Source organism: Phyllobates terribilis, unplaced genomic scaffold (genome assembly GCF_046119375.1).
Source record: "Phyllobates terribilis strain yellow unplaced genomic scaffold, ASM4611937v1 Scaffold_7__3_contigs__length_470593459, whole genome shotgun sequence".
NCBI lineage: Eukaryota > Metazoa > Chordata > Amphibia > Anura > Dendrobatidae > Phyllobates > Phyllobates terribilis.
Genome location: NW_027362767.1, coordinates 328,131,014 through 328,151,015, shown reverse-complemented (window position 1 = coordinate 328,151,015; position 20,002 = coordinate 328,131,014).

The window sequence follows — 20,002 nt, the reverse complement described above, 5'->3', positions numbered from 1 at the left end:
TAAAAATTGCCCAAATCGATGGGAACAGTGCTCAAATGACATGGGGACAGCATGGGGAAGACCCCTGGAAGCATTTCTGACACCCAGGTCACTTCTGTCAACAACGTTGTCAGAGGTATTACGCCACTTTTACGGACTCACAATAAAACATACCAAAACGAAACCAAAATGGATTTTCCGGGGAAATATGTTAAGGAACATCCTTTCCATGACATGTACAATGTATATAAAGCAAAATAAATAACCAAAAACAAAAATACTCCTCCACACCTTGGGCTATGTTCACACGTAGAGTTTTTTATGCATTTTTGCATTGCTTTCAACCAAGACTAATGCATTCACCAGGAAATTTCATTTTAACATTTTACAACGTTATCTGGCCATGTGGTGTGTAACACATCATCAGACACATGCATACAGTGCTGAAAAGTCATGGGAACAGCGTGGGGAAGACCTCTGGAAGCATCTCTGACTCCCAGGTCACTGCCTAACACTGTGCCCGTCATAAGTGATCCTTGGCCCATGTGAAGATGACACCCACCATGAACCTGTCGTTGCAGACTTGCAACAATCACCATCCACGTCCGTGTCCCACTGCAGCGTTCAGTTTTCCCTACCCCATTCCTTGGAATGCAAGTGCAAGAATGCAGCCAGCCACCCACCACAGGCTGAAATACTATATTGCCAAATTTTTGACAGCTGCTTGCACTTGAAATGTGGCCTTTTAAGCTCATAGAGGCAAAAGCTGTCCACAATCTTATGGTGGCGCAAGTATTCAGGCAGCCAGCCACCCACCCACCCACAGGCTGCAATACTATATTGCCAAATTTTTGACAGCTGCTTACACTTGAAATGTGGTCTTTTAGGCTCGTGGAGGCGGAAGCTTTTCACAACCTCATGCCGGCGGCAGCCGGGTGTCCATACTCAGTCCCCAGCCGCCACTATATTTCCCAGCATCGCCTCCGCCTTCCACAAGCACGGGTCCCACAACATTACCAGTGCCCTCCCCAGTGCACTTACTTGAAGGGCCGCCTAACCACAAACAAGTGGACAGGTGAATGTGGCCAGGGACGGTACAAAGTCAGTCCACAACTTTTTTTGCTGACAGTTGTATTTAGCTCGGTGAAAGGACTGGCATAGAGGGAAACCCTATCTACCCTGCATGTCATTTCTCACAGGAAGTCCTGTAATGCAGCTTGTTGCAGAAGCAATGGCAGCCCGTCCAACATCAACTTGCCCTTGTCTGTGGTGCTTTGACACACACACATCTTTCTTTGCACATTTAATTTCTTGAATACAGAGTTGGACAATGGCCTGATCTGTAATGCGGTTTGAGAAATAACATGCATAAACATGGCCGATCCACATTAAAAAAGCAGCCATAGAGTGTCCGGGAACCTTACCCCACACTTTTCTTAGCCAGGGCTGCTTTTCGGCAGGGTTGGACGGGCCCACCAGAGAACCGGAGACTCCTCCGGCGGGCCCTGGCTTCTCCTTCAGGAGAGTTCATAGTGCCAAGGTGAGGCCATGATGATGATAGAGGCCACCATCTGCTTAGTTTTCTGTTACTTGAAATAGAAGTGCAAGTATGCAGCCAGCCACCCACCCACAGGCAGTAACACTAAACTGCAAGATTTCTGGGCAGCTTTTTGCACTTGAAATATGGCCTTTTAAGCTCGTGGAGGCGGAAGCTTTTCACAACCTCATGCCGGCGGCGGTCGGGTGTCCATACTCAGTGCGCAGCTGCCACTATATTTCCCGGTATCGCCTCTGCCTTCCACAAGCACGGGTCCCACAACATTACCCGTGCCCTCCCCAGTGCACTTACTGGGAAGGACCGCCTAACCACAAACACGTGGACCGGTGAATGTGGCCAGGGACAGTACGGAGCCAGTCCACAACTTTTTTTGCTAACAGTTGTATTTACCTTGGTGAAAGGACTGGCATAGAGGGGAACCCTATCTACCCTGCGTGTCATTTCTCCCAGGAAGTCCTGTAAAGCTGCTTTCACTTGAAATGTGGCCTTTTAGGCTCGTGAAGGCAGAAGCTTTTCACAACCACATGCCTCATGCCTCGTTTCCATACTCAGTCCCCAGCCGTCACTATTTCTCCCGGTGTTGTCTCCGTCTTCTACAAGCACGGGTCCCTGAACATTACTGCTGGTACTTTTCTGTGGGAATTTGCTTGCCTCCTGCCAGCCTGGAATATTTCCAGCAAACTATGGTACGACGCCATGGTATTAGCACTGCCCCCAGTACCAGTAGCGAAGCCATCCCCAATTTCCTTCTCAGGAATTTTATTTGGCAGACTGAGTGGCTGCCCAAATACATTTTCTCACAAAGGAGCTGAAGATAGAGTGGCAATAGGTGCAAGTTTCTCCAGCCTGTTAGATATTAGTGAACGGCAGCACATTGGATCAGTGGTTAGCACTGAAGGCTTGCAGCGCTGGGATCCTGGGTTCAAATCCCAGCAAGGACAACATCTGCAAGGACTTTGTATGTTCTCCCCGTGTTTGCGTGTGTTTCCTCCTCAGTAAAAAATTAGCCATAGAGTGTCCGGGAACCTTTCCACACACTTTTCTTAGCCAGGACTGCTTCTTGGCAGGGTTGGACGGTCCCACCAGAGAATCTTCTGGTGTGCCTTGGCTTCTACCTCAGGAGAGTTCATGATTAGTGTTGAGCCACCCCCGTAGTTGTTAGAACCTTGCTCTTAGTTTTTTTTTCCTTTGCTGGTCACATGACCTTGTTGGCCTATTTAAGCCTGCTCCGCCCTTCTGGCTTTGCTGGACTTCATTGTATATCTACTTTCTAGCTAGCCTGTGCTCTGTGTCTTGCTCTGTTAGTTTGCTTGGTCTACTGACCTCTATGTTCTATATATTTTGTTTGTTCGTCTGTCTGCTACTATTTCTGTTAGGAGGTGTCCCATATTCCTCCCAGTCCTTAGTACTTGTAGGGATTCCTCCCCCACATCTATAGGTCTCCGTATAGACTAGCTTAGGACTTTAGCAGGTCTGATCGCAGGATCAGGTTCCCTGTTACATCGTAGGGATTAAGCTGAGTTCTATCGTAGGGACAGATCTCCTCTCTTTCCTTAGCTCTGATAGCAGAACATAACAGTAAGTCCAGCCTGCAAATTCTCTAAGGAAAGATTTTTCTGTTCCATCATGGTGTCGGTTCAGGATTTGGTTCATCGCCTGCAGGGACTCTCTCTGGAGGTGGCCGAGCTCCGTCAGCACGTGAGTAACTGTCCTGGAGCACATTTCTTGGAGCCTAAGGTATGTTTGCCGGATTTATTTTTTGGTGAACACCGAGAATTTTTTTCATTTAAAAATGCTTGCTTATTGTATTTTCGTTTGAGACCTAAGTCCTCTGGGGATGAATCCCAGCGCGTAGGGTTCATAATGTCACTTTTGCGCAAAGAGCCTCAGGAGTGGGCCTTTTCTTTGCAACCTAGTGATACATGCTTCAGATCAGTGGATAGTTTTTTTTCTGCTTTGGGACTATTAAATGATGATCCTGACCGTGTCGCATCAGCTGAGACTGAGTTGAGACATTTAAAACAAGGATCAGGTAATGTGGAAAAATATTGTACTCATTTCCGTCGTTGGTCTACTCAAACAGGGTGGAACGATTCTGCTCTGAAAAGTCTATTTCTTGCTGGGCTCAGTGAAAGGGTTAAAGACCTGCTAATTGCTTATCCTACACCTGAAGATTTGCAACAGGCTATGCAATTAGCTATACGGGGTGGATAGAAGACTGCGTGCAAGGGTTAATGAGAGCAAATCCTCTGCTATGTCAGTTTCTGGTTATGAGAATGTGTGTACTAACAGTGGTGAACCGATGGAGATTGGATCGGTGACATCTCGCTCTCAAGAAAAAGACCGTCGATTTTCTGAAGGCTTGTGTTTCTATTGCGGAAAATCTGGTCATTTGATTAAAGGCTGTGAGCTTCGTATGAAGAACGAAAAAAAAATGGTCAGTCATGCCCGTATTGCCTGTTTAAATTCCAAGGGTGTATTTTTAGCTGCTTCCACGATTGCTCAGAAAAAATTAATGGAATTTCGGGTATTTGTTGATTGCGGGTCTACTCTGAATGTAATTGATGGGGGATTCGTGGAAAGACTCAATTTAAAACCTGAACCTTTATCATCCCCCATTGCTGTGGTTTCTGTGGATGGTTCCCCTTTGAAGAATATTACTCTCAAGGTCTGTGAATTTCCTCTCACTATTAATGGTGTTCACCATGAGAAATTGGATTTGGTAGTTTTGAATAACTTGCCTTCTCCAGTAATATTGGGATTGCCCTGGTTAAAATTTCACAATCCTGTACTGGATTGGTCTACCAGTGAAATTAAATCCTGGAGCCATAAATGTTATGACAAGTGTTGTAACGGGCGTATTGCAGCTTTGGATAGGGGAGAATTGCCTGTTCCTATTCAGGATTTTTGGAGAGTTTTTTCTGAGAAGGAATCGCAGGTTTTGCCTCCCCATAGAGACTATGATTGTTCTATTGAATTTGTCCCTGGAGCGACTCTTCCTAAAAGTCGTTTATTTAACCTTACTATTCCTGAGAGGAAGGCTTTGGAGGAATACATACAGACAAGTTTGGCCGCCGGTCACATTAGGCCCTCTAAGTCTCCTGTGGCGGTTGGATTTTTTTTTGTAAAAAAAAAGGACGGCGGTTTACGTCCTTGTCTGGATTTTCGTGAGATTAACAAAATTACTGTACGCAATCCTTACCCACTGCCATTGATTCCTGATCTGTTTAACCAGTTAATGGGGGCCAAGTGGTTCTCTAAAATTGACCTTAAGGGGGCATACAATCTGTTGCGCATGAAGGAGGGTGACGAATGGAAGACTGCTTTTAACACTCCTGTGGGTCATTTTGAGAATCTGGTTATGCCTTTTGGTCTTACTAATGCTCCTGCATTTTTTCAGAATCTGATTAATGACATCCTTAGACCTTTGATCGGCAAAAATGTGGTTGTGTATTTGGATGACATTTTGATTTATTCGCCGGATCTGGAGTCTCATTGGCGGAGCGTGCGTGAGGTATTACAGTTATTAATGGACAATTCGCTTTTTGCTAAGCTGGAGAAATGTGAGTTCGCTGTACAGAGAATTAGTTTTTTGGGCTACATTATCTCCAGCAAAGGTTTTGAGATGGATCCGGTTAAGGTTCAGGCTGTGCAGGAATGGCCTAGGCCTATTGGTTTGAAATCGATACAGAGGTTTTTGGGTTTCGCCAATTACTACAGAAAATTCATAAAAAAATTTTCTAGTATTGTCAAACCTCTGACTGATCTCACCAGGAAAGGTGCTGATGCTGTTCAGTGGTCTTCTGAGGCCATTGAAGCTTTTGTGTATCTCAAGGAGAGGTTCACCTCTGCTCCCATCCTTATGCAGCCTGATGTTACTAGGCCGTTTTTGGTTGAGGTTGATGCTTCCTCTGTGGGGGTTGGCGCAGTATTGTCTCAGGATAACGGGGATGGATTACATCCCTGTGCCTTTTTTTCAAAAAAATTTTCGGAGACTGAATTGAATTACGATATTGGTAATCGGGAATTATTGGCTATTAAACTCGCATTTGAACACTGGCGCCACTTCTTGGAAGGTGCGGAATTTCCCGTTCAGGTTCTTACGGATCATAAAAATCTGATATATCTTGATGCTGCCAAGCGCCTGAATGCCCGTCAGGCTAGGTGGGCACTGTTTTTCTCGCGGTTTAATTTCTCCGTTACTTACATCCCTGGTACTAAGAATGTTAAGGCGGATGCCTTGTCTCGCAGTTTTTCTCCCATAGTCGGTGCTGAGAAAGAGGAGAACATTTTACAAGAAGGTGTTGTGATAGCTGCTTTGGACTCCGTTTTGGAAAATGAGATTCTTAAAGCACAGGAGAATGCCCCTTCTAACACTCTTCATGGGAGGTTGTTTGTGCCTGGGACCTTTAGGAGAGATTTGTTTGTTGAGTGTCACGAATCTCGGTTGGCAGGTCATCCCGGAATCTCTGAGACCAAGAGACTGGTGGGTCGCAGTTTTTGGTGGCCTGGATGGCAGAAGGAAGTCATTAAGTGGGTGCGTCAATGTACTATATGTGCTAGATCTAAGTCCTCACATACTCCTGCTGCGGGGTTGCTTTGTCCTTTGGAGGTTCCCAGTGCTCCTTGGACACATTTGGCTATGGACTTTATAACTGACCTTCCCCCCTCTGAGGGTTTTACTGTCATCTGGGTGGTCGTGGACCGTTTTAGCAAGATGTGTCACTTGGTTCCCTTTGTCAAACTGCCCTGCGCTAAAACTCTCGCTAAGGCCTTTGTCAAGGAAATTGTCAGACTTCATGGCGTTCCTACTGACATTGTTTCTGATAGGGGTCCTCAGTTCGTGGCTCGTTTTTGGCGTGCCTTTTGTGACAGGTTGGGAGTTCATTTATCGTTCTCGTCCGGATATCATCCTGAATCTAATGGCCAGACAGAAAGGAAAAACCAGGATGTTGAGCAGTTCTTGCGTTGTTTTGTGACAGACAATCAAGAGGGGTGGTCTGAGTTTCTGCCACTTGCTGAATTTGCTCTGAACAATCATACATCTTCTTCTGCTGGTTGTTCGCCTTTTTTTTGTTGTTCTGGGAGACATCCGTCGTTTGGGTCGTTCTCCAAGTTGGGATCTGCCGTGCCTGAGGAGGAAAATTTTTCCGGTGATTTGGAGAGAGTTTGGACGGATGTGCGTGGTAATCTTCAGGAGGCCAACAGAAAATCTAAGGACTACTTTGATAGGAAACGACAGGAGGTTTTGTTCACTGTTGGTGACATGGTTTGGTTGTCCTCTAGGAATCTGCGGTTGAGGATTCTTTCTAAGAAATTGGGTCCCAAGTTTGTAGGGCCCTTTAAGGTGCTTCAGGTTGTCAACCAATCTGCTGTTAGGTTGGAGGTTCCTACCTCCTGGAGAATTAATCCGGTATTTCATGTCTCTCTGTTGAAAAAAGCTGTTGTATCGGATTGTGACGCCTCTGCCTCTGTTCCTCCGGTGGTGGAGGACGGGGAATATGAAATTTCTCGCATCCTTAACTCTAGACTGTATAGAGGTAGTTTGCAGTATCTTGTGGCCTGGAAAGGTTTCGGACCCGAGGATAACTCTTGGGTGAGGTCGGATGATGTTTCCGCGTCCAGACTTATCAGAGCGTTTCACAGGAGATTTCCTGATAAGCCTGGTCCTAGGGGATCCGGAGGATCCTCTTAGAAGGGGGGGTACTGTTAGAACCTTGCTCTTAGTTTTTTTTTCCTTTGCTGGTCACATGACCTTGTTGGCCTATTTAAGCCTGCTCCGCCCTTCTGGCTTTGCTGGACTTCATTGTATATCTACTTTCTAGCTAGCCTGTGCTCTGTGTCTTGCTCTGTTAGTTTGCTTGGTCTACTGACCTCTATGTTCTATATATTTTGTTTGTTCGTCTGTCTGCTACTATTTCTGTTAGGAGGTGTCCCATATTCCTCCCAGTCCTTAGTACTTGTAGGGATTCCTCCCCCACATCTATAGGTCTCCGTACAGACTAGCTTAGGACTTTAGCAGGTCTGATCGCAGGATCAGGTTCCCTGTTACATCGTAGGGATTAAGCTGAGTTCTATCGTAGGGACAGATCTCCTCTCTTTCCTTAGCTCTGATAGCAGAACATAACAGTAGTGTTCGAGTTCGGTTCGGTTCGTCGAACACCCGTGTGTTCGCCGAACTGTTTGTCGAACACCTTCGAACACCGTTAAAACCAATGGCAGGCAAACAAAAACACATAGAAACACATAGAAAACACCTTCAAAGGTGTCCAAAAGCTGACAAACTGCTCAGAAGACACAACTAACACATGGAAAAGTGACAAGTACATATAGTCATGCGAAAAGAAAAGAGGTGGAGGAGTAAAAGGAGGGGGAGACACAAATATAGGCATGTCATGCCCTTCTAAAATCCAAAAAGTGAGAAGCCGACACGTTCAGTCCGCTCCTGCCCGTGCCACCTCCGTGTCGCCGGGTTTGTGCCAGAGCCGCGGTGAACCCTGACGGCCAGCCCCCCTCTCCCAATACTGGTGCCTGTCCGCTGGTGGGTCGAGCGAGCCCCCCTATGGTGGAGGCAGCTCTAAGCTTTTTAATTTAAATTGTCTCTCTAATTTGAATGAATACACTTTAAATCCATTTACAAGGATCTATTGGAGGGCAAGTCTCATGCCAGCAGCCGCGTAATTCCAGCTCCAGTAGCGTCCACTAAAGCTGCTGCAGTTAAAAAGCTTTTATAAGGATCGAGCTCGGCTGTCCACCGCAAGGCATCCTACTGCCAGTCCCAGCCCCTATGCCTTGGGGTGCCTTCTGATGCTCTTCACTGAGTATCCCGTGGTCCCGAAGCATTTCCTTTGAAAAAATTAAGTGTCCAAACTACAGGTGGTATAGCTTGCTTAACAGCCGGGATAATCCGCTGACTAGCAGACACTGCTGCTAGGCACAAAGTATTTCCTGGGCTAGATGCAGTTAAAAATTTGTAATTAGATACTCTCGTTGGATGCTGAGAAAGCATTCCATAGAGTCTCCTGGCACGCCATATATGATTCTCTTAAAAAGCTTGGGGTAGGGGTCTAGGGGACCCTTTTATAGCCAAAATCACGGCCCTGTATCACAATACGTCACGTAGGCTGAAGATAAATGGAACTGTAGCACCCTGAGGGCTCGGTTGCTACAGAGGTATTGCACCTCACCCAGAGGTGTGATATCTCACTCTCAGGTAAGGATGGAGTGTGGATCAGGACCCGACACCTGCATGCATTACACCACATTGCCGTGGGGCAGGGCGACCAATATGCCTCTGAGATGGGCACGACAGTCCCTGTCCCTGGCTGGAGTGGGGGGAGGGAACACTGAGGAAGGGGAACCCTGTAGTGCAGGAGCAGGGAGGAAGCAGTTCCTGGGTGCATTGAGAAGGGAGTATAAAAGGTGGGCACCATCTTAGTTCAGTGCAGAGAAGTCTGAGCAGAAGTGGCAGGGAGCAGGGGCTCTGCATGAGCTCTGCTCCGGAGGCGGGCCTAGTAACAGAGGCCCAGGCCTGGAAGAGGGAGAAGGAAGGAAGAGGAGCGGAAAAGGCTCCAGGAAAGAGGAATGAAGGGATCCCAGGGGTGCGGACGGGCGAGTCGCCACCGCACGCCCGAATCCACCTGCGTGGAGGGGTCAGGCCAAAGGGGGAGACCGGTCCCCGAAACTAGTGGAGGCAGGAAACGACCCTCAGCTAGAAACCGGAGGCTCTGACATTTTATGTGGCGCAGCCCCTCGCTACACCCGCTAGGAAGGCATCACATAGGGTCAGGGAAACTGGCGCCAAGTTTACCAAGAGGAGGCCCGAGGCAGCCGGACAGAAGGGTTGGTAAGAAAGGCCAGACAAAGGACACACAAAGGGGGTCCTGTGAAGCGCTCCAAAGTTATCTGGGAGTTGTCTGAGTCCCTCACCTGGTGAGCACAGTACGACGTGGGCAGCCGTTACCTGCAGACGTGGTCTGGATAATAAGAACTGTGAGTAAAGGCCCTGGACTGCATCACTGACTCCGTGTCGTTACTGCTGCTGCCCTGCACCATCACCCCCATCCTCCGCATACACTGCCCTGATGCTATACTCCTCCCGTGGGGAGTTATGCTACGCTCTGCTGCACCCACAACACCAGCCTCAGCGGTCTGCCCTGCAGCGGCGGTTCACTCTGACCGCAATCCACGGGTGGCGTAGTCGGACATTTAAACATCAAAACCACATAAATAGTTCCACCACTGGTTTGACCACCCTGAGCCACGGAACCGGGTCGCCGCCACGAAGACTACAACCACCAGCATCCACCAAAAAGGGTCCGGCTCCGGGTGTCCCAAGGCCCAGGGGGTGCATCAGAACATTTTCATCACCTTTCACAATCACCAATGGGACAAGGCAGGGATGTCCTCTGTCCCCTCTCTTATACATCCTAGTAACGGAGCACCTGCTCTCATCAATTCGCCATAACCCCAATATTAGGTGGATTGAGGTGGGAGGCACCGAGTACAAGTGCTCTCTATTTGCTGATGATGTCCTAGTATATATCACTCAATCACATATATCCATCCATGCTGTTATGGCTGAAATAGATCACTTTGTTACATGGTCAAATTTTAAAATCAATGCAGCGAAGTCTGAGGCCCTCGATGTCTCCCTCCCCAAATCCATATAGGATTCCATCCAGTCCAACTTTCCCTTTGCCTGGCCCTCACAGGGTATCAAATACTTAGGAATTCCTATTCATAGAGACCTCTCCCATCTATGTTATCTTAATTTTGGGCCCTTTATTGAACAACTCCATACAGACCACGGTTGGCAAGTTAGAACTGTAAGATTCACTACATGAACCACTGGTGTTTTGTGGAAAAGCACATGTACACTGTGTTCCAAATTATTATGCAAAAAGTGTTTAGGAGTGATAAGGGAAGAATTTGTTTGTTTGTCAGTTAAACTCATTGATGGTGATGTGTGTCAGGGCTCTTTATATCACTGTAAGCAATTGCAGACACCTGTGCTAATTAGTTTGGCAGGTGTGTCCAATGAAATGCAAGACTACTTAAGAAGGCTGTCTCACATTATTAAGCAGCCTACATTTTCTGCCAAAATGGGAAAGAAAAAGGATGTGTCGGCTGCTGAGAAGCAACAAATTGTGGAGTGTTTAGGTCAAGGCATGACTACAATCAACATTGTGCGATGATCAGGATGAAGTGTCTTGGCAATCAAGAAGTATGTAGCTGATTCACAGTACACACGTGTGCGTGCTGATAAGGGCAAATTGAGGACTCTTTCCTACAGGCAATTACGTCAGGTTAAAAGAGCAGCGGCAAAAAAGCCTTGTCATAGCAGCAGACAAGTTTTTGAAGCTGCTGGTGCCTCCAACGTCCCCCGAACAACAAGATGCAGGGTCCTTCAGAGGTTTGCAGCTGTGCATACGCCATCCTGTCGACCTCCTCTATCCACTTCACACAAGCAGAAACGGCTCCAGTGGGCTAAACATTACATGAAGACTGATTTCAAAACTGTTTTGTTCACGGATGAGTGCCGTGCAGCGCTCGATGGTCCAGATGGATAAAGTGGAGGATGGCTGGTTGATGGACACCCCACGCAAACACGGCTACAGCGCCAACAAGGAGGAGGTGGAGTAATGTTTTGGACTGGAATCATGGGGAGAGAGATTGTCGGCCCCTTTAGGATCCCTGAAGGCGCTAAAGATGAACTCCATAATGTATGTGGATTTTCTCAAACAGCACTTCCTGCCATGGTTCAAGAAGAAGAACCATGTATTTCACAGCAAGATCATTTTTTTGCATGATAATGCACCATCTCATGCTGCACATAAAACATCTGCATCTCTGGCTGATATGGGCATAAAAGGGGACAAACTTATGGTGTGACCCCCATGCTCCCCTGACCTCTACCCCATTCAGAACCTCTGGAGCATCATCAAAAGGAGTGTCTATGATGGCGGGAGGCAGTTCACATCTAAGCAACACCTCTGGGAGGGTATTCTGTCCTCATGCAAAACAATTGAAGCAGAAACCATCCAAAACCTGACAAATTCAATGGACGAGAGAGTTCAGAAGCTCCTTTCGAACAAGGGGTCCTATGTGAAAATGTAACATCACCTAGAATAAAGTTTTGAGTTGAAAACTGTTTGATTTCAGTTTCTTATAACCTGCTAATGCTTATAATTTCAAAAATGACCATTTTTTTGGTCTTTATTAAAATGAAAACGTTGATCGAAAAGTTTGGGGGATCTAAGAGTGTGGCAACCCAGTAGTCATGATTACTTTGAATTCTGACAATATGAGGGTCATGTTGCAGGTAGTGCAGCAAGAAGGCACTTATGTGTCTTGCGCATCTCGGAGCCCCAAAATTATTTTCCGGGCTAGATGCAGCTAAAAATTATTACTAATTTTAAATCTGGTGGAGCTTAGTATAGATGGCCTAATAGGATCAGTGCTGCACACTGCTACAAAGCCCAAATTATTTTCCAGCCAAGATACAGATAAACATGATTAGTAATTTTAAATCTGGTGGAGCTTATTATAGATGGCCTAATAGAATCAGTGCTGCACACTGCTACAAAGCCCAAATTATTTTCCAGCCAAGATACAGATAAACATGATTAGTAATTTGAAAGCTTAAAACGGTTGGTAGGGTGATTTTAACCAATCATCAAGCTTTTACTCTCCCCAGGATGACACAGGGGTAGAAAAGTCGTTTCGGATCTATGATTTGTTCATCTTTATGAACGTGAGTCTGTCTACATTATCAGTGGAGAGCCGCGTGCGCTTATCTGTCAGCACACCACCAGCAGCGCTGAACACACGTTCAGACAGAACGCTGGCTGCGGAGCATGACAAGATCTCCAAGGCGTAAGTGGCTAGCTCCGGCCATTTATCCAGATTGGAAGCCCAAAAAGAGCAAGGGTCCAGTGACACAGTCATGGCTTCAATGTTTACTTGGAGATACTCCTGTACCATCGTCTCTAGGCGTTGACTATGTGTCAGACTTCTTGTCTCCTGTGGCCTTGCAAAGGATGGGCTAAAAAAGTGGTGAAATGATTCCGCAAAATTGATGTTACCAGCAGATACTGTGGTTCTGTTACGGTTTGAGTGCTGAACACTTGACGGTCCCACAGTTGGCAAGTTGGAACTGTGAGATTCACTACGTGCACCACTGGTGTTTTGTGGAAAAGCACATGTAAGATTCTGCAACAGTCTCTGCTGATACTCCTGCATGCGTGCATCCCTTTCTATGGCAGGAATAATTTCGGCAAATTTACTTTTGTACCGGGGATCTAACAGTGTGGCAACCCAGTAGTCAGGATTATTTCTAATTCTCACAATTCGAGGGTCATGTTGCAGGTAGTGCAGCAAGAAGGCACTCATGTGTGTTGCGCATCCAGAAGCACCAAGTCCCTGTTGTGTTGGTGGCGAGGTAACAATCATGCTTCCTTCCTCTGTCCTCTCCCCCCAACCTCGCACAACAGAAATGTGATCAAGGTCTCCCTCATCTGATGAGTCTTCCATCAGTTCGTCCTCCACTTCTTCCTGGGCTCCTGCACCTTACTCACTAGTTTGGCTGCTACCATGCGCCCTGGTAAAACCATCTCCCCCACCCTCACATGCCTGCCGCCTTGGTGCTGCCGACCGTCTGGACCTTGCAGATGTTAGCCCTTCCGCATACAACTCCTCCTCCTCTACTTCCTCCACCTCCTCTTGTGCCACCACCTGACTCCGAATTCTGTTTAACATGTGCTCCAGCATGTAAATCACCGGAATAGTCATGCTGATAATGGCATCGTCAGCACTAAACATCTTCGTCGCCATTTCAAAACTGTGCAGAAGGGTGCATAGGTCCCTGATCTGAGACCACTCCTCCAGCGTGATTTGCCCCACCTCTGGATCTCGTTGGCCCAGGGCTTGTCGGTGCTGCCACAGTTGCTGCAACATGTGCAGAGTTGAATTCCACCGGGTAGGCACATCGCATTTTAGCCGGTGAAGTGGCAGGCCCAACGACTTCTGTAGAGATGTAAGTCGCTGAGCTGCGGGATGCGAACGGCGGAAGTGAGCACACAGAGACCGTGCCCTCTGCAGAAGGCCATCTAGTCTGGGATAGTGGGCTAAAAATTGCTGGACAACCAGGTTCAACACGTGAGTCATACAAGGCACGTGTGTGACATTGCCCCGGCGAAGGGCCGCACCCAGGTTTGCAGCATTGTCGCACACGGCCTTCCCTGGTTTCAGGTCCAGTGGAGACAACCATTCATGAAATTGGTTCTCCAGAGCTGACCACAACTCCTCAGCTGTGTGACTCACATTTTCCAGACATTTCAAAGTAAAAACCGCCAGGCTTTGGGTGCAGGTGGAAGACCGAGAGGAGTTTGAGGAGGCAGAAGCAGTGGAGGAACTTTGACATAAAGAGGATTGACGCACAACTCGTGGGGACGGCAAGACTTGGACAGCAGCCCCTTGTCCTGCTGTCACCATAGTTACCCAGTGCCCAGTCAGCGACATGTAACGCCCCTGTCCATGCCTACTCGTCCAAGTGTCTGTGGTGAAATGCACCCTGTCACACACAGAGTTTCTCAAAGAAGCGGTGATGTTGTGTGCGACATGCTGGTGGAGCGCAGGCACACCTTTCTTTGAGAAGTAGTGCCGACTGGGCATCTGGTACTGGGGCACTGCGACGGACATAAGGTCTCGAAAATCCTCTGTGTCCACCAGGCGGAAAGGCAGCATTTCTGTAGCCAAGAGCTTGCAGATGGTGAAATTCAACCTCTTAGCTTTCTCATGGCTAGGAGGAAATGGTCTTTTACTTGTCCACATCTGAGGGACCGAGGGCTGGCTATTGTGCTTAGACGGGGTTGATAAGGGTGTCCCCGGCAAACTGCCGGTCTGTGAGGAAGATGCAGGCGGACATGTTAGGTTGCCTTGATCCAAAGGTGGTGCTATCGATGTCGGACAGCGCTCAACACCAGCTGGTGTTACCACCTCCAAAGAAAATGATGACCTGCCAATCACGCTGGCTGTTGCGGGTAAAGAGGTGGCAGGTCTGCGCCCCAAAACAGGTGTGACTGCTGTCCCCCCAGTCACAGAGGATGAAGAGGCCGCGGATGAACAAGATATGGCAGACGGTGGTTGGCCCGGCCGGCTAGGCCGCATTGTAGCACAGTGAGCTTCCCACTGCAACTTATGCTTCATGTCCATGTGCCGGTTCATGCATGAAGTACTCAAACTATGTATTTTTTGGCCTCTACTTAGCTTTTGCTGACAAATGTTACAGATAACACGAGTTGGGTCATCTTTATCGATCTGAAAAAATGCCCAGGCTATGCAAGGCTTAGCACCCATGTGACCTGAAGAGCCACCACGACTTGTGGTGAGAGGCAGAGTTGTGTTTGAGGAAGCAGTTGTTGACGTGCTTCCAGTACTACGTCTCTGTCCAGGAAGGCGCAACCTGACCTCGTCGTCACTAGCATCTTCCTCCACCTCCTCTGCTGACCTCATCTCTTGGCTGACTGTGGGTTGACAGTAAGTGGGATCTCCAACCTCATCATCATCACCCTGTGCGTTATCACACCCGTCGTCCTCAGAGCCAACCTGTTCCTGCCCTGACAAAAAACGAAAGCTGTCGCTCCAATCAGGTATTTGAGTCTCATCATCGTCTTCCTCATTGTCTCCACCAACAGGAGTTACAGTTTGGGAATGAGGGTCTACATTATGGTCAGAACCTTCTGCGTCTGGTCCTGGATCCGACTCATAAAGATTCTGGGCATCAGTGCAGATCATTTCCTCGTCTGGATTCACAGAAGCGCTGGAGTCGACCTCTGATTCCCAGGCTATAGTATGAGTAAACAGCTCTGCAGACTCAACCATCTGTTCTACCTCATACTCAGACGGGCAGCTGGAGATTTGGGAGCTGTGAGGAAGCAAGTGCGATTGGGGTGACACCTTTGAGGACTGGAGTATTTGTGATGTTGAAGTTGATGTGGAGGAGAGCCAACTTAAAGGAGCACTTGATATCCGTTGAAGCACCTGCTGTTTTTGTGCCTCATCTGGAATTTGTAGCGATTGGCGTGGCCGTAAGAAAGGGATCTTATCACATTGTCCGCTAAAAGAAGTAGACATTTTAGTTTGGCTGGAAGATGGTCTTTCTCTGCAGATGTTACTGTTGCTTTAACACCTACCCTACGGACACAACCTTTTTTCCCCTTCCCAACACGCCCATTCCCCTTTCCACCAGCAGCAGGCCTTTTTCCACTCATTTTGGTGGTTAACTAATTCACAACTCTGGAGTTGTTTGCACAAAAAAACAATGGATGGGAACCGAGCAGAGCTGAGTGGCCAAACTGTGGTATTAGGCCAAAACTATTGGCTGGGTTAGATGGAGAAAAAAATTATATTCGATTTGCAACCTGATGGAGGTCAGTATAGATGGACTAATAGAACAAGTCCCACACACAGCTAGAGGCCCAAATATTTTTTCAGAGGTAGATGCAGAAAAAATATATATTCAGTTTGCAACCTGATGGAGGTCAGTATAGATGGACTAATAGAGAAAGTCCCACACACTGCTAGAAGGCCAAATATTTTTTCAGAGCTAGATGCAGACAAAAAATTATTTTGAATTTGCAACCTGATGGAGGTCAGTATAGGTGGACTAATAGAACAAGTCCCACACACTGCTAGAAGGCCAAATATTTTTTCAGAGCTAGATGCAGAAAAAAATTATATTCAGTTTGCAACCTGATGGAGGTCAGTATAGATGGACTAATAGAACAAGTCCCACACACAGCTAGAAGCCCAAATATTTTTTCAGAGGTAGATGCAGAAAAAAATTATATTCAGTTTGCAACCTGATGGAGGTCTGTATAGAAGGATTAAGAGAACAAGTGCCACACACAGCTAGAAGCCCAAATATTTTTTCAGAGGTAGATGCAGATAAAAATTATTTTTAATTTGCAACCTGATGGAGGTCAGTATAGATGGACTAATAGAGAAAGTCCCACACACTGCTAGAAGGCCAAATATTTTTTCAGAGCTAGATGCAGATAAAAATTATTTTTAATTTGCAACCTGATGGAGGTCAGTATAGATGGACTAATAGAGAAAGTCCCACACACTGCTAGAAGGCCAAATATTTTTTCAGAGCTAGATGCAGATAAAAATTATTTTTAATTTGCAACCTGATGGAGGTCAGTATAGATGGACTAATAGAGAAAGTCCCACACACTGCTAGAAGGCCAAATATTTTTTCAGAGCTAGATGCAGAAAAAAATTATATTCAGTTTGCAACCTGATGGAGGTCAGTATAGATGGACTAATAGAACAAGTCCCACACACAGCTAGAAGCCCAAATATTTTTTCAGAGGTAGATGCAGATAAAAATTATTTTTAATTTGCAACCTGATGGAGGTCAGTATAGATGGACTAATAGAGAAAGTCCCACACACTGCTAGAAGGCCAAATATTTTTTGAGAGCTAGATGCAGATAAAAATTATTTTTAATTTGCAACCTGATGGAGGTCAGTATAGATGGACTAATAGAGAAAGTCCCACACACTGCTAGAAGGGAAAATATTTTTTCAGAGCTAGATGCAGATAAAAATTATTTTTAATTTGCAACCTGATGGAGGTCAATATAGATGGACTAATAGAGAAAGTCCCACACACTGCTAGAAGGCCAAATATTTTTTCAGAGCTAGATGCAGAAAAAAATTATATTCAGTTTGCAACCTGATGGAGGTCAGTATAGATGGACTAATAGAACAAGTCCCACACACTGCTAGAAGCCCAAATATTTTTTCAGAGCTAGATGCAGAAAAAAATTATATTCAATTTGCAACCTGATGGAGGTCAGTATAGATGGACTAATAGAATGATGCTATGCCCAAAAGATTTTACTTCACTAGGTGCAGTAAAAAAATTGGTATTCTATACACAGGTGGTATATCTTGCAACACAGATAGGCTACTCCACTGACTAACACACTCTGCAATAGGCCAAAAAGGATTAGCTTTGCTAGATTCAGCCAAATGCTGTGAAAAAAACTTGCACAGCACTGGCACAGACCTGCCTGGCAAAAACTGATGGGAACTAATGTAACCTAGTCCTGAAAAGGACTGCAATTACAATTAGTCTTTACTCCCACAATCTATCTATTTAAGAGCACAGACCTGCCTGATAAAAGTCGTAGGAAATGCTGTAACCTAGTCCTTAAAAGGACTGCAATCACAACTATTCCCTACTCCCAAGCTATCTGTAGATTTGTGCGAAAATTGGCTTGAAATTAACAAGGTATAGCGCACACAGCAACAGCGGTGCCGTCTAACACGCAGCTGCAGCAGTGAGAAAATGGTGGCGACGGGGAAAATGGCTTGGTCTTATAGGGCAAGGACATGTGACATACACTGCCAATGACACATGCCCTTGCTTGTGTGAAAAACAGCAGTTCGCTCCGTGTGTGCGCTGCTGATAGGCTGACAGACTGCACCTCCCCACTGCAAATGCGGGAAAGAGAAAAAAAAATGGAGATCTTCATTATTCCTGCAGAGATCCATCCCCTGCCCCTCCCCCCACCCCGCTGTACACTCAAACTGCGTATTAACATTAATTTTCATCATTACTGAGAAAAAATCCAGTTATGATTTTGGTGCACGAACAGTTATCGAACATAACCTCGAACAGCCGAATTTTTCTCAAATCGTTCGTGTTCGCCGAACGGCTCGAACACCGCCCAAAACAGCTCGAATTTGAGATTGGCGAACAGTTCGAGTAGAACAACGCTCATCTCTATTCATGATATCGCTAACTTTGCAGCTGCTATGGGGCTCTTGAGTGGGGGAGAAAGGTTAGCCCTCAGAATCAAATCCTCTGGTGGGCACAATGTTTTTCAATCTGAAACAGCTTCTCAGTGGGAGTTGTATTTCACCACAGCCATATTCTTTAGTTCGGTGAAAGGACTGGCATAGATGGAAACTGTATCTACCCCGGCTGTCATTTCTCCGTCACCAGGTTCTGCCCATTGTCACACAAGACCATGCCTGGCTGTATGTTCAGTGGTTAGATCAACAGATCAGGCTGCTGTGTTACAGCTTTCAACAACTCTGCAGCGCTGGTCGGTTTGTCAAGTAAGCATTAAGTATGTTATCTTCAGCACAGCCTGTTGCCGCTTGGCCAAGGCAGTGCTGCAGTGCTGTCAGCTTGTGACTGATGTGGTCATTTTGGAGATGGAGGAGGAGGTGCATGAGCTGAACAATGTGATTATATTGTTGTTAAATTGGTGATGCTGTTTTTTATACTAAAAAAAAGATCCTATTGTTTTGTTTTTTTTAAGACAAATGCGTTCACCGGGAAATGTCATTTTAACATTTTACAACCTTATCTGGCAATGTGGTGTGTGACACATCATCAGACACATCCTGTTTTATTTATGATGGAGGGACTCTGAAAGTCATAAAGCCTATTTTTATAGGGACATTAGACAGCCCTTACTATTCTTAAAAGGCCAGCAGTCGGCCCTAGCTATTGTTAGAGAGCCATCAGCCGGCTATGCTTTGTTGTTCCAATTATTAACAAGTGGGTCTCCTATACTGTTATTGCATATACAGTGACTGCAAGGGCTGCCAAAAATTTGGACGCAACCCAATACCCCTTTGAAGAGACATAGAGGAGGGTCTCAGTAGAAAAAATGTTCCTATTATAAAGGAGCGGGTCTCCTATAGTGGTAATGCCCATGCTGTGACTGCAAGGGCTGCCAAACTTTGGGAAAAACCCCACTAAGAATTTAAAGACACATAGAGCAGGGCCACAGTAACAAGGTACGACATGTTCCCATTAGAAAGGAGAGGGACTGCTATACAGTTATAGGGTATACAGTGAGTCCAACGGCTGACAATTTTAGGAAAATCCCCACTAAGAATTTAAAGACACACAGAGGAGGGCCATGGTAACAAGGTACGACATGTTCCCATTAGAAAGGAGAGGGTCTGCTGTACAGTTATAGGGTATGCAGTGAGTCCAACGGCTGACAATTTTAGGAAAAACCCCACTAAGAATTTAAAGACACACAAAGCAGGGCCACAGTAACGACAAACTCCCATTAGAAAGGAGAGAGCCTCCCATAGTGTTGGCCTATGCAGTGTATGCAAGGGCTGCCAAAAATTTGGAGGCACTTCAATGCCCCTTAGAAGAGACATGGAGGAGGGCCTCATAAAAAAAATGTTCCCATTAGAAAGGAGCGGGCTTCCTATACTTGTAATGCCTATGCACTAAGTGTATGGGCTGACAAACATTTACCTCTGGGGGGTATACATGAACATACTGTATAAAAATTTTTTTACGGGCATCATAAACACCCTTAAAAAAATTAGGTGGGTGTTGCATCATGGACCACGGTCACCCTGGTGATATGGTGGTGGAGGATGAGGAGAAGGAGGAGGACAAGAGCAAATAGCC